This window comes from Aythya ferina, assembly GCF_964211825.1.
Source record: "Aythya ferina genome assembly, chromosome: 1".
NCBI classification, from domain to species: domain Eukaryota; kingdom Metazoa; phylum Chordata; class Aves; order Anseriformes; family Anatidae; genus Aythya; species Aythya ferina.
This window is the reverse complement of record NC_140296.1, coordinates 102844861-102855230: the sequence shown is the minus strand read 5'-3', so window position 1 is coordinate 102855230 and position 10370 is coordinate 102844861. Positions and strand designations below refer to the sequence as shown.

The 10370-nt window shown below is 38.5% G+C and overlaps 1 long non-coding RNA gene across 1 annotated transcript; it reads left to right on the top strand.

Moving 5' to 3' along the window:
• The first annotated feature begins 284 nt into the window (after positions 1 to 284).
• Positions 285 to 2515, top strand: LOC311430303. The gene is made up of 3 exons (XR_014688683.1): positions 285 to 305; positions 1819 to 1906; positions 2477 to 2515. It is a non-coding gene; the product is annotated as an uncharacterized lncRNA (long non-coding RNA).
• Positions 2516 to 10370: the final 7855 nt, after the last annotated feature.

The window sequence follows — 10370 nt, the reverse complement described above, 5'->3', positions numbered from 1 at the left end:
GTGGTAGAGATTTTGTTTCAAAAGCATATTTTACACCTCAGTTTTGTACGCAGTCTCAACAAAGCTGCTAAAAGTCTACCACTTGTAGTTAGATGGAAGCATGTAGATCCTTTAAGCACAAAAGAATAATACAGTGAAGGATGTTGAAGGGTGATGGTCACTATCTCCTGTTCTGTTAAAGGAAGTCTTTATGCCTAGCAGTTGTACACTGAATATAAATTCAATTAAGTGTTTTGAAGAATACATAATTTATTCTTACAGTTCCCAGTCCTTACATGATGTGCGCCTGCTTCAAATGGAGAAGGGTAAGTGATGAATTATAGGAGTCTCAAATGCCTGAAAGCAAAACCTGATGCTGGTTTTGATCTTTTAGTTCAGTAAAACAGTCACTAATGGGAAGCAGGCCTTAGTATGCATTGCTTCATTATAGAAAACTACAACAGGAGTCCTGAGTCCTAAAATATATCAAATGTTAAAGCAAAAGCATAAATGGTAAATCAAGTTGCATTAAACTTTCATAATTTATGTTCTATGCTATCAGTTCTGTTTAGACTTTTCCTCATGTATATATATTGTAGTTTGTCTAGAGAAGCAGCAAGAGAAATCTCAGCAGAGATTTGCCATATGAATCTGTGTTTGACGTCATTAGAAGTGGTGCCACTTCAATTTCTGAGGCAATAGAAAGTTTTTTGAATCCACAATGTTCCCTATTTGGAGTTCAAGCTAAAACTGACTTATGTGATCTTTATTCTGAAAAGATACACAAAGGATAAGTTTATATAACATACTGTGTTAGTAACAGAGCATTGTGGTTGCTTTATTTGCATTATAACTTTGCCTTCTTGTTTCTTCATGTAACAGGCACCATACAATTAACATTTAAAAGAATAGTCTGAGGACAAAACACTTCAAGTGCAAAGTGGTTTTGCTGATCTACCATTTCTTTAAAAAAAAAAAAAAAGGATAACTGACTTTTGTCAGTTGATTCGCGTATTGCTGTATCTGTGTGCTGGTTCCCAGCCTGCTGGCAGCTTGATTGAATGATTGCCAAATTCACATCTCCTGCAGATGTTGTCACCTCTGCTTTCTGATGCCTCTTGCTCTTGCTGTCTTAAGGAACTGTGACAGGGTATTGTCACACTGGCACAAGGCTTGTCAGTAACAGAGGCAAAAATAAATATCGTTATACAAAGACAAAAATTCAGAATTGTGCTCCTCATGGAATAGGAAGCAGAGGGGAAGGGGAAAATGGGAAGAAAATGAAACCTGGAAAGTCAAGCTCACAGGTCCTGTTGCTGCTGGAGGAGTGTAAGGAGGAGCCATCACTGCTACTAAATGGAGCTGACCTTGATTGCTAAACTAACTTGTCACATGTAACTGTGCTGAGTGGAAAGGACAGCAGCCAGCTCTGTTCCCAGGGTCCTGTGCAGGTACCTCATCCCCGTGTACCTGCCTACTTTTCCTGTCCTGTCCTGTTGATAGTAACATCCAGTGGTAATAATGGAACTGAAAGCATGAGGAACGACATAAAAGAGGGGGACCAGCCATAGCCCCTTGCAAAGTGTGCTAAGTGATTAAGCAACCGCTTTTGCAATTTCATGCTGAAGTTAAACATAAGGGTTCAACTGTGGTGGGGACCAAAGCTCTGCTTTTACAACAGGAATTGATAATAGTTTATTGTTGTCTTTTTGTTGTTGTTGTTGTTTGTTTGTTTTGTTTATTTATTTAGCTCTAATGTTCTTCATTCTGTGTGTCTGTACCCATCATTCATTGGGTCTCTGTACTGACAGGAGGCTATCTTGGTTATTCTTTCAGCAGACAGTTTCATCAAAGTTGCATTTCAGAAGCTTTGGCAACAGAGACACTCCACTCTTTTTTGTTGCCTATAGGCCAGAGCTGTCAGTAGGTAAGATGATGTGTTGCTGATGTTACATCAGATGTGATGTTACACAGAACATACAGTTGACACTGTGCTTGGCTGTGTTTGCTCTCTGTTTTGTGTAGTAGCACCCTCCTGCAGAGATTGCAGGGAGGAAGGGAAGCTGTTGCTCCCTCTCCTTTCTCCCCCATCAAGCTGGTTGCCCATCACCAGCTGTGTGATGGTATCTGGGGATGGACAAACTTACCCAGTGCTGGTCCCATGAGGAAAGCCACAGCTGAGGGAGAGGGAGGCCGAGGGACATTTGAGGCCAATTGTTTAGCAGGAGATCAGGGATGAGCTGGGGGGTCAGAATAACTCACATTTGTTGGTGTGTTAATGTCCAGCTCTGTTTAATATCAGAGGCAGCTGTCATGTTTGCACAAGACAGAATCTGAGCTATCAGCGCTATCATACTTTACCACGCAGGAAAAGGCCAACAATGGCATTCTTAAATGGAAGTGTGGTTCGGCGGTATATAAACAAAAGCTAGTCAGAAATCTTGAACAATAATCACACTCTAAGCTGTTTCTTTTTTTTTTTCTGTTTTTGTTTCAGGGTTTTCTGTATCCTTTTTAGTGGAGGGCTGTTAATTCCTGGTAGTGCAGGCCAAGAAAAAAGGAGTGAGCCTGGAAAAACCACATCCTCTCCTAGGATTAGAGTCTTCCCCTGGTTATGTGTGTGATTCCTACTGACTCCACCAGCTATTGTGCAAGTGGAACTAAGCACAGAACTTGACCTGCTGATTTTGCAAGCATAACTTAAAGTTTCACATGTGCTCTTATCCTGTTAAGCAAACAACTGTTTGTACAGCAAGATAAATGCTCTCTGTTGAGCTGTCTTGAGCCTGTGATTGTTCACTGCAGCTTTTCTTCTGCTTCCCACAAAAACCCCTGTGTTTGACCACTGGGTGTCAGTGAAAGACCGTGAAGTGTTTTTTCTGTAACTTTAAACGTACATGAGTTACTCCCGGCTCTGTGGGTGTTCTTTATTTAAGGTGGCCTGGGCAATTTTAAGCTCATTGACATATACACCAAGAGTGTATGATTATTAGGAAAATCATCTCAAATCAAATTGTTCCCGAATTGCTTCATTAATCAATACAAAATAAATCATACTACCGTGGGCAGTTAAAATAAATAAATAAATAAATCTTATTTATTTATTTTTATTTTCCAAGTAAAACCACTACACCCAACATGATACAATCAAAGGGTAGAAAGCTGTTGTATTTTGCTATATTCATATTCCTTATGCATTAGGCACCAAGCACAACCAGAAGGTTCAATCCTGAAAGGTGCTGGAATTAAGAACAATGTATCAGTAGGATAATGCTCATGTAAATGCATGAGAACTAAAGATGCTCTTCACCACAGAGTCAAACATATTTTTAAAGTTTTGCTTACTTTCACCAAGACTGGTGTTAATTCTCTGGCAGACTTATGAGAAATAAGGCAATGTGTAATATAAGATAAGGTGCGAGCTGAAAAGAAAACGACAGCTTTATTTAAACGGAGAAAAAATAGCTTAAGTGAATGGAATGGGAATGGTATGAATCCATGTAGCAGCACCTTCATTTGAGCCATTGATTCCACTTGTAAATACATTAGTGGTGTAACAGCATTGTACAAATTGTTGGAAGAAACCTCAAGAATTTTGGAAATCCGACAGAAAACAAGTGGCCTTTCAGTGCTGGGCAGGTATCACTAGCATTTAGGACAATGTAATAAGCACATTAATTGTATCCTGCTGCAGAAATGATCTGCTGTCAAATAATTGAGACTTTCAGTGTCAGGTTTGTCCTCTCTAGGCTTCAAAGTTCTATAGCCACTGAAGTAAGCTGAATGATCAAATTCCTGTGATCTATTGCTACACACTGCTGGTGTGTTTAGGAGGGTAGCACTGTCTTTGCTCAAACTCCACTCACATTTTTAAGGTCATTTTGTAAAAAAAAAAAAAAAAAAAGGAAAAAAAAAAAAAAGAAAAAAAAGGTATATTTTAAAATTACCCATTGTGATGGTTGTTCCTTAGGAAAATAAACAAAACAAAACAAAATAAAATAAAATAAAATTTCAGCAAATTCTTTGGCGATACAAATAAAAAATATACTGGATGTCTGTTTAGGGTATAAGAGAACACAAAAAGATTCGAGCCAAAAGTTTTCTTTTGCACACTGTGAAATGGAATTTCCCTGAATGGCTCTTCTAGGTATTTTTACTGTTTATGCAGTGAATATTAAAAGGCACAGGAATTTGAGATCTCACATGATATATAATTGTGGTATGGGAAAGCTGCCCTTGGAGCAAAGATTTATCTAGACCGAATCTAGCATAAAAAAAAAAAAAAAAAAAAAAAAAAAAAAAAAAAAAAAACAGCTCAATTTCCTGAGCTGCAGGTATGCACAAGCTGTGCATCTAAAAGGGAGAAGTATATCCAAGTACTGCTGAATTTCTCCCTTTTTCCCTGCGCCTCCGTACAGTGGCTCCTCCGCCGCCCCGGGGTTAGGACTTGGCCGCTAGAGGCCCTTCTGGGCCCGCAAGAGGCGGCGCAGCCATTTTACGGCTGCTGCTGCTGCTGCTGCGAGGGGCTCTAGCGGAAAGCGGGGGAGGGTGGGAGGGGGGGTGGCAAAGTTTCCATTTTCACTGATGTAACATCAGGTCTGCAGGTTAAAGGGAAGGTTTCTAGGCAACCAAAGACAATGTTATTTTACTTATATTGACAATAATGAACTTTTACTGAAATAATAATAATAGTAAAAGAGCATTTTTGCTTTACTTAGAGTGAAGCTCTAAGCTTTAGAAGCCAAAGTGTTCAGCCTGTACCTTTTTAGGTGCTCCAGTGTATGAAAGTAATTAATTACATGCTTACGTTATAAGAATATTAGTCATATTTAAAAGTTGAAACGGTGCTTGAAAAGTCAGGCTGTTCTGACTAGAGTCCTAATATTTAGAAATAATAATAGTAATAATAATAATAACAGCAACAATAACAACACTACTACTACTACTACTATGACTACTACGCCTACTACTACTGCTGCTACTACTACTACTACTAATTTTGTTTCAACAGTGAAATGTAAAGATTCTTTGCTGTTCCATTATTGTGCAGAGAAGGGCGACGAAGCTGGTGAGGGGCCTGGAGAACAAGTCCTATGAGGAGCGGCTGAGGGAGCTGGGCTTGTTCAGCCTGGAGAAAAGGAGGCTCAGGGGCGACCTTATCACTCTTTATAAGTACATTAAAGGAGGCTGTAGAGAGGTGGGTGTTGGTCTGTTCTCCCCCGTGCCTGGTGACAGGACGAGGGGGAATGGGCTTAAGTTGAGCCAGGGGAGTTTTATGTTAGATGTTAGGAAGAACTTCTTCACTGAAAGGGTTGTGAGGCATTGGAACAGGCTGCCCAGGGAAGTGGTGGAGTCACCATCCATGGAAGTCTTCAAAAGACGTTTAGATGTAGAGCTTAGGGATAAGGTTCAGTGGGGACTGCTAGTGTTAGGTCAGAGGTTGGACTCAATGATCTTGAGGTCTCTTCCAACCTAGAAATTCTGTGATTCTGTGATTCTGTGATTATCATTTACAGCAGTTAGAACATTAAATACTTTTTTATTAAGATATAGGATTGAGAATATTCTGTGTGTAACAAGCTTTCAAATGTTTCAGATCAAAGTCTGTAAATTTAATGTCTTTCAACATTAAGGATTACAGATACACTGGAGCCACTGTGCATTTACCCACATGATTTTATTAGACCCAATCAGATCACATCACAAATTAGATTTGTATAGTGTCAGAGTACTAGCACTTTCAGAAAGATGCATCTTAAATTTTCAGACTATAAAACTAATGTATATATTTTGAATTAGGTATTTCTTCATGCATATAAAATATGATTTTTCAATAACAATGTCAAAATATATTATTGTTGTGCATTACCTCAACACTGTACTTCCATAATGACTTTAGAGATGAGTTTCCAATTCTAAGTGATATAAATTAAGGTCTAATTGTATCAGAGTTATATCTATTGTGAAATTTGAGTAGGCATCTCATCTCCGAAGTGCTACTGTACTCCCTTACCAGTCAGCCATGATTTATTCATTTTCAATAAAAGATACCAATACAAAGGATAGGACAACCTGTGGACTGATGGGCTAAAGCTGTAGTTTGAACTCATCCTGTGGCAAGGCTCAGCTTTAACATGGTGCTGATGAGAAAGACAGTATGAAGGACTGATTGCACTTACCACTGGTAATTGGGTGTGCAGCAGCACAGGCTGCCCCTAGAAGCACACGTCCTCCTTCCATCACCCCACGTGCTGTCCCCAGCAGGCAGGGACAGAAGCATGGTGGCTGCAGGGCAGCACCTATGGGTGACACATTGCTTCTGTTACGGAGGAGATGTGGCTCTGGTGTCATGGTTCTATCTTGATAGAAAGAGGACTATATGAATGGGGATATCAGGGTTACTCACAGCTACTGTGTACGCCTGCAAGTATGTCTCACAGGTTGCATCCACAGGGCTAAGGTTGTATCCGTGGCTTTGAGACAGCAAATGCAGTGCGTTAAACATAATTGTGGTAAAGCTGTTGACCACATGGAAAAAGAGCACTTACAAAGCAGAACAACAATAAAAAAATAAAAACCTCATCTCCAAATACACATCTTTTTGCACATTTTAGTAGAATATTTTTAAATTATTTCAGATTCTGCAGGATGTAGCAGTGTATATCAATTATTTCCACAAAAGGAATCACCTCTTGCTTTTTTTAGATGACTGTGACTGAAGATTTTTATTTTACATTTTATGCTGAGGTCAACCATAGATAAAATCGGTGCAGAAATGAGTCATGGGTTTTCACAGTGAAGGCAATTAATTACTGGACCACCCTGACAACCCGAGGGTTGTTGTGAATTTTTCATCACTAGAATTTTCTATTAAAGTATAACATCTTTATACTTATCCCAGCTAGATTTAATTTGGGAATGCGCCTTGAGCTGTGTCATACAATCTCAGTATGACCAATCTAAGTTACTACAGTTGTCTCTTCTTGCCTTATGATTTATGAATCATATGCTTTATTTTGTTTTGGTTTTGCTACTGTAGTTATTTGAATTGTTTAGTGTATGTATATTTAGCTTTTCTTTCCTTTTTTTTTTTTTCTTTTTTTTTTTTTTTTCTTTCCCTTTTTATCCCCATAAAATTAAATCTTTTGTGGTGGTGGCATAAGTCATGTTTCCCTAATGCAAACAACATAGAAACAATTATTTTCTTTGGCTACTTTAAGGCTAAATAAATAAATCTTTTAATTAAATCTAAAGGATTAGTGAATGAAAAAGGGAATAAGAACATACATACAGGTAATTTTAAAAGATCAGAGATAGAGTCAGCTAACTTCAAAACATAATACTTAGGAGGGCCAAAGAAGTGGCTTAAATTTAAAAATAAAAGTTAAACAAAACAAAACAATACAACCTCATTTTCTAGTGTCATGTTAATTAAAAAATAATAATTATGCCATGAAACTTGGGGAATACTAAAATCTGACACAGGTTGCAGTCTGATTCAAACAATACTGTTTAATATAGGCAGTTGTGATTTAAAAGCATTTTAATATAAAAATAGATTTGTGTATACACATATATACATATCATATTTACGAAAAAATCATTTAGAAAAAAAGAATATTTTCAAAAAAAAATAAGAAGATCCAATATTTTTTGAGAGATCCAATCTTAATGTTTGTTTTAAAATAGTTATGTATATGAAGTATATATCTATACATATAATATTTACAAAGCAGAAAACATGTGAAGACAGTGTGTAGCTGTTTTCAGTGCTTTCCTCCAAGGGAAGAAAGGCCATAGCAAACAGAGGCTGGAACTATACCATAAATAGCTTTTGGGTTATATGACCCTGAGGCAGGAAGGGGCAACACTTCTATCTTGCTGACTAATGGGCTGATTGCAAACTAGACAGAGGGGAGGCTGGCTTATAGCAGGCTTCCTCTGGGAAGTGCCACATGTATTCAAAGCACATGGCACGGTGTCCTTACCCATATGTGCTTGGGTTCCCATATGTATGGGATCCATACCCTGGATCCCATATGTGCTTGGCAGAAGCACTCCATGGAGGGACATGAGGTGGCAGTGGCTCTTTTCTTCTAGTGCCCTGGGCTCTGGCAGTGCCCCAAGAGCACCGTGAAACTGTCTTTTGCCACAAGCAGCTACCTGTCGGACGTACATGTAGAAGATGCTCGGCTCTTGTAAAATGGAAAATGGCATTGACAGGTGATGTTATTCTCTGCCTGCCACTCAGGAGCAATCAAGGCCTTCCTAAGGTACTTATCAATCCCCCTTACCTTTTAAATGAAGAAAGTTTTTGGCAATAGTCAAGACTTCAACCCTCTCTTCAAGGGCTCAGTATTCTATATAAATGGAATTTATAAATGTAATTAATACTGCTGTATTTACTGATGATGTGTGGATTGATAGGTACTGTGTAGGGAGATAAGGAAGCTGTGTTTTTCATTTTTTTCTTGCTCATTTGCTATCTTTCTATCATTTACTTCCAATTAAAAGATTTGTGGTAGTTTAGTTCAACTGCTATAGTATGAAGTTCCTGCTTCTCTAATTACAGTTGAGGAGGGAGTAGGGATAAAGAAGTAATCTTGTTGGTTTTGGGAAGGAATAACTATCTTCTAGCAAGCAATCTTTACTCTGAACTCTGTCATGGCCATTGAAGATTACTGTCAATGCTCCAAAAAGAAAAAAAAAAAAAAAAAAAAAAAAAAAAGCAGTAAATTAATATTTGTTTTTCAGTGTAACCTACTGAAAAATATTTACTTTTGAGATTCATTCAAGATCATTTGTTGCTAATGTATATACTTTGTCTCAGTGGAATAACATCTTCGTGAATTGAATGGTTGGCTAGTAACACAGACCCGCCTCTGAGCGCAAATCCTCTGATCCTCTGAAGGAGCTGTAGGTCACATACTCAGGCAAGTAGCTGCACACAGAAGGTTTATTTTCTTGGGCTTTCATTTACCTTTTAATCCTCTTATTCTTTTCCTTGCTGACTTTATTTATTTATTTATTTATTTATTTATTTATTTTAATTTACTGCTACAAAACGGTCCTTTCTTTGAAGAAGGATGTCATGCCTGCATGTTGTCCAGGTCAATTTACAAGTAGTGTAATGTGTGTTTAAAGGCTCATACTTGATTTGGTAGTTACCTCTTAAGCACACAACCTGAAATTAGGCTAGTTAATTGGCTGAACAGATTCCTTAGCATTGTTTAAGACAGTTGGGGTTGCTGCTTCTCTGATTATATAGTGGTTATATGGAATATAACCACTCTGATCTCTGGAATGTAGTGGTTAGCTGTACTTTTTAGTAAGAAGTGCAGGTGTAGGTACAATGGAAAATTCTTTCATAGATTTTCTCAAACTGCACTAGATAGGAACTAGATAGGAAATCTACTCACATTACTTAAATTTAATGTTTTCATAGTTCTAATTTGTTTAATGGCATGCACTTGAAATATTTATTTCAGTGTTTGTCTTTAAGATTCTGAAAACATTTATTTCCCTGATTTATCTTACCCATACAACTGTGTCCATTGTTTTCTTTAAGGCTGCTCATGTTGTTTTCATGGTCATATGCCAAGAAAATAAATTCTCCGTGACAATGTGTGCTATTCAACTACCTGAACAACGACCTTGGGTATTCACTTGTGACACCAGAACACTTCATCCCAAGTAATTCAGACACATGCCAGGAAAACAAACAAACAAGCAAACAAACAAATAAATATATATATATATATTTAGAAGCTAATATTTGTTATAAAAATGCACATTTCAGAGGAAAAAAAAAAAGACAAACAAAAACAACAAAATCATAGAATCATAGAATCATAGAATATCCTGAGTTGGAAGGGACCCTTAAGGATCATCAAGTCCAACTCTTGACACCGCACAGGTCTACCCAAAAGTTCAGACCATGTGCCTAAGTTCACAGTCCAATCTCTTCTTAAATTCAGACAGGCTCGGTGCAGTGACCACTTCCCTGGGGAGCCTGTTCCAGTGTGCAACCACCCTCTCTGTGAAGAACCCCCTCCTGATGTCAAGCCTAAATTTCCCCTGCCTCAGCTTAACCCCGTTCCCGCGGGTCCTGTCACTAGTGTTAATGGAGAAAAGGTCTCCTGCCTCTTGACAACCCCTTACGAGGAAGTTGTAGACTGCGATGAGGTCTCCCCTCAGCCTCCTCTTCTCCAGGCTGAACAGGCCCAGTGACCTCAGCCGTTCCTCGTACGTCTTCCCCTCCAGGCCTTTCACCATCCTCGTAGCCCTCCTCTGGACACTTTCCAACAGTTTCATGTCCTTTTTATACTGTGGTGCCCAGAACTGCACACAGTACTCGAGGTGAGGCCGCACCAGCGCAGAGTAGAGCGGGA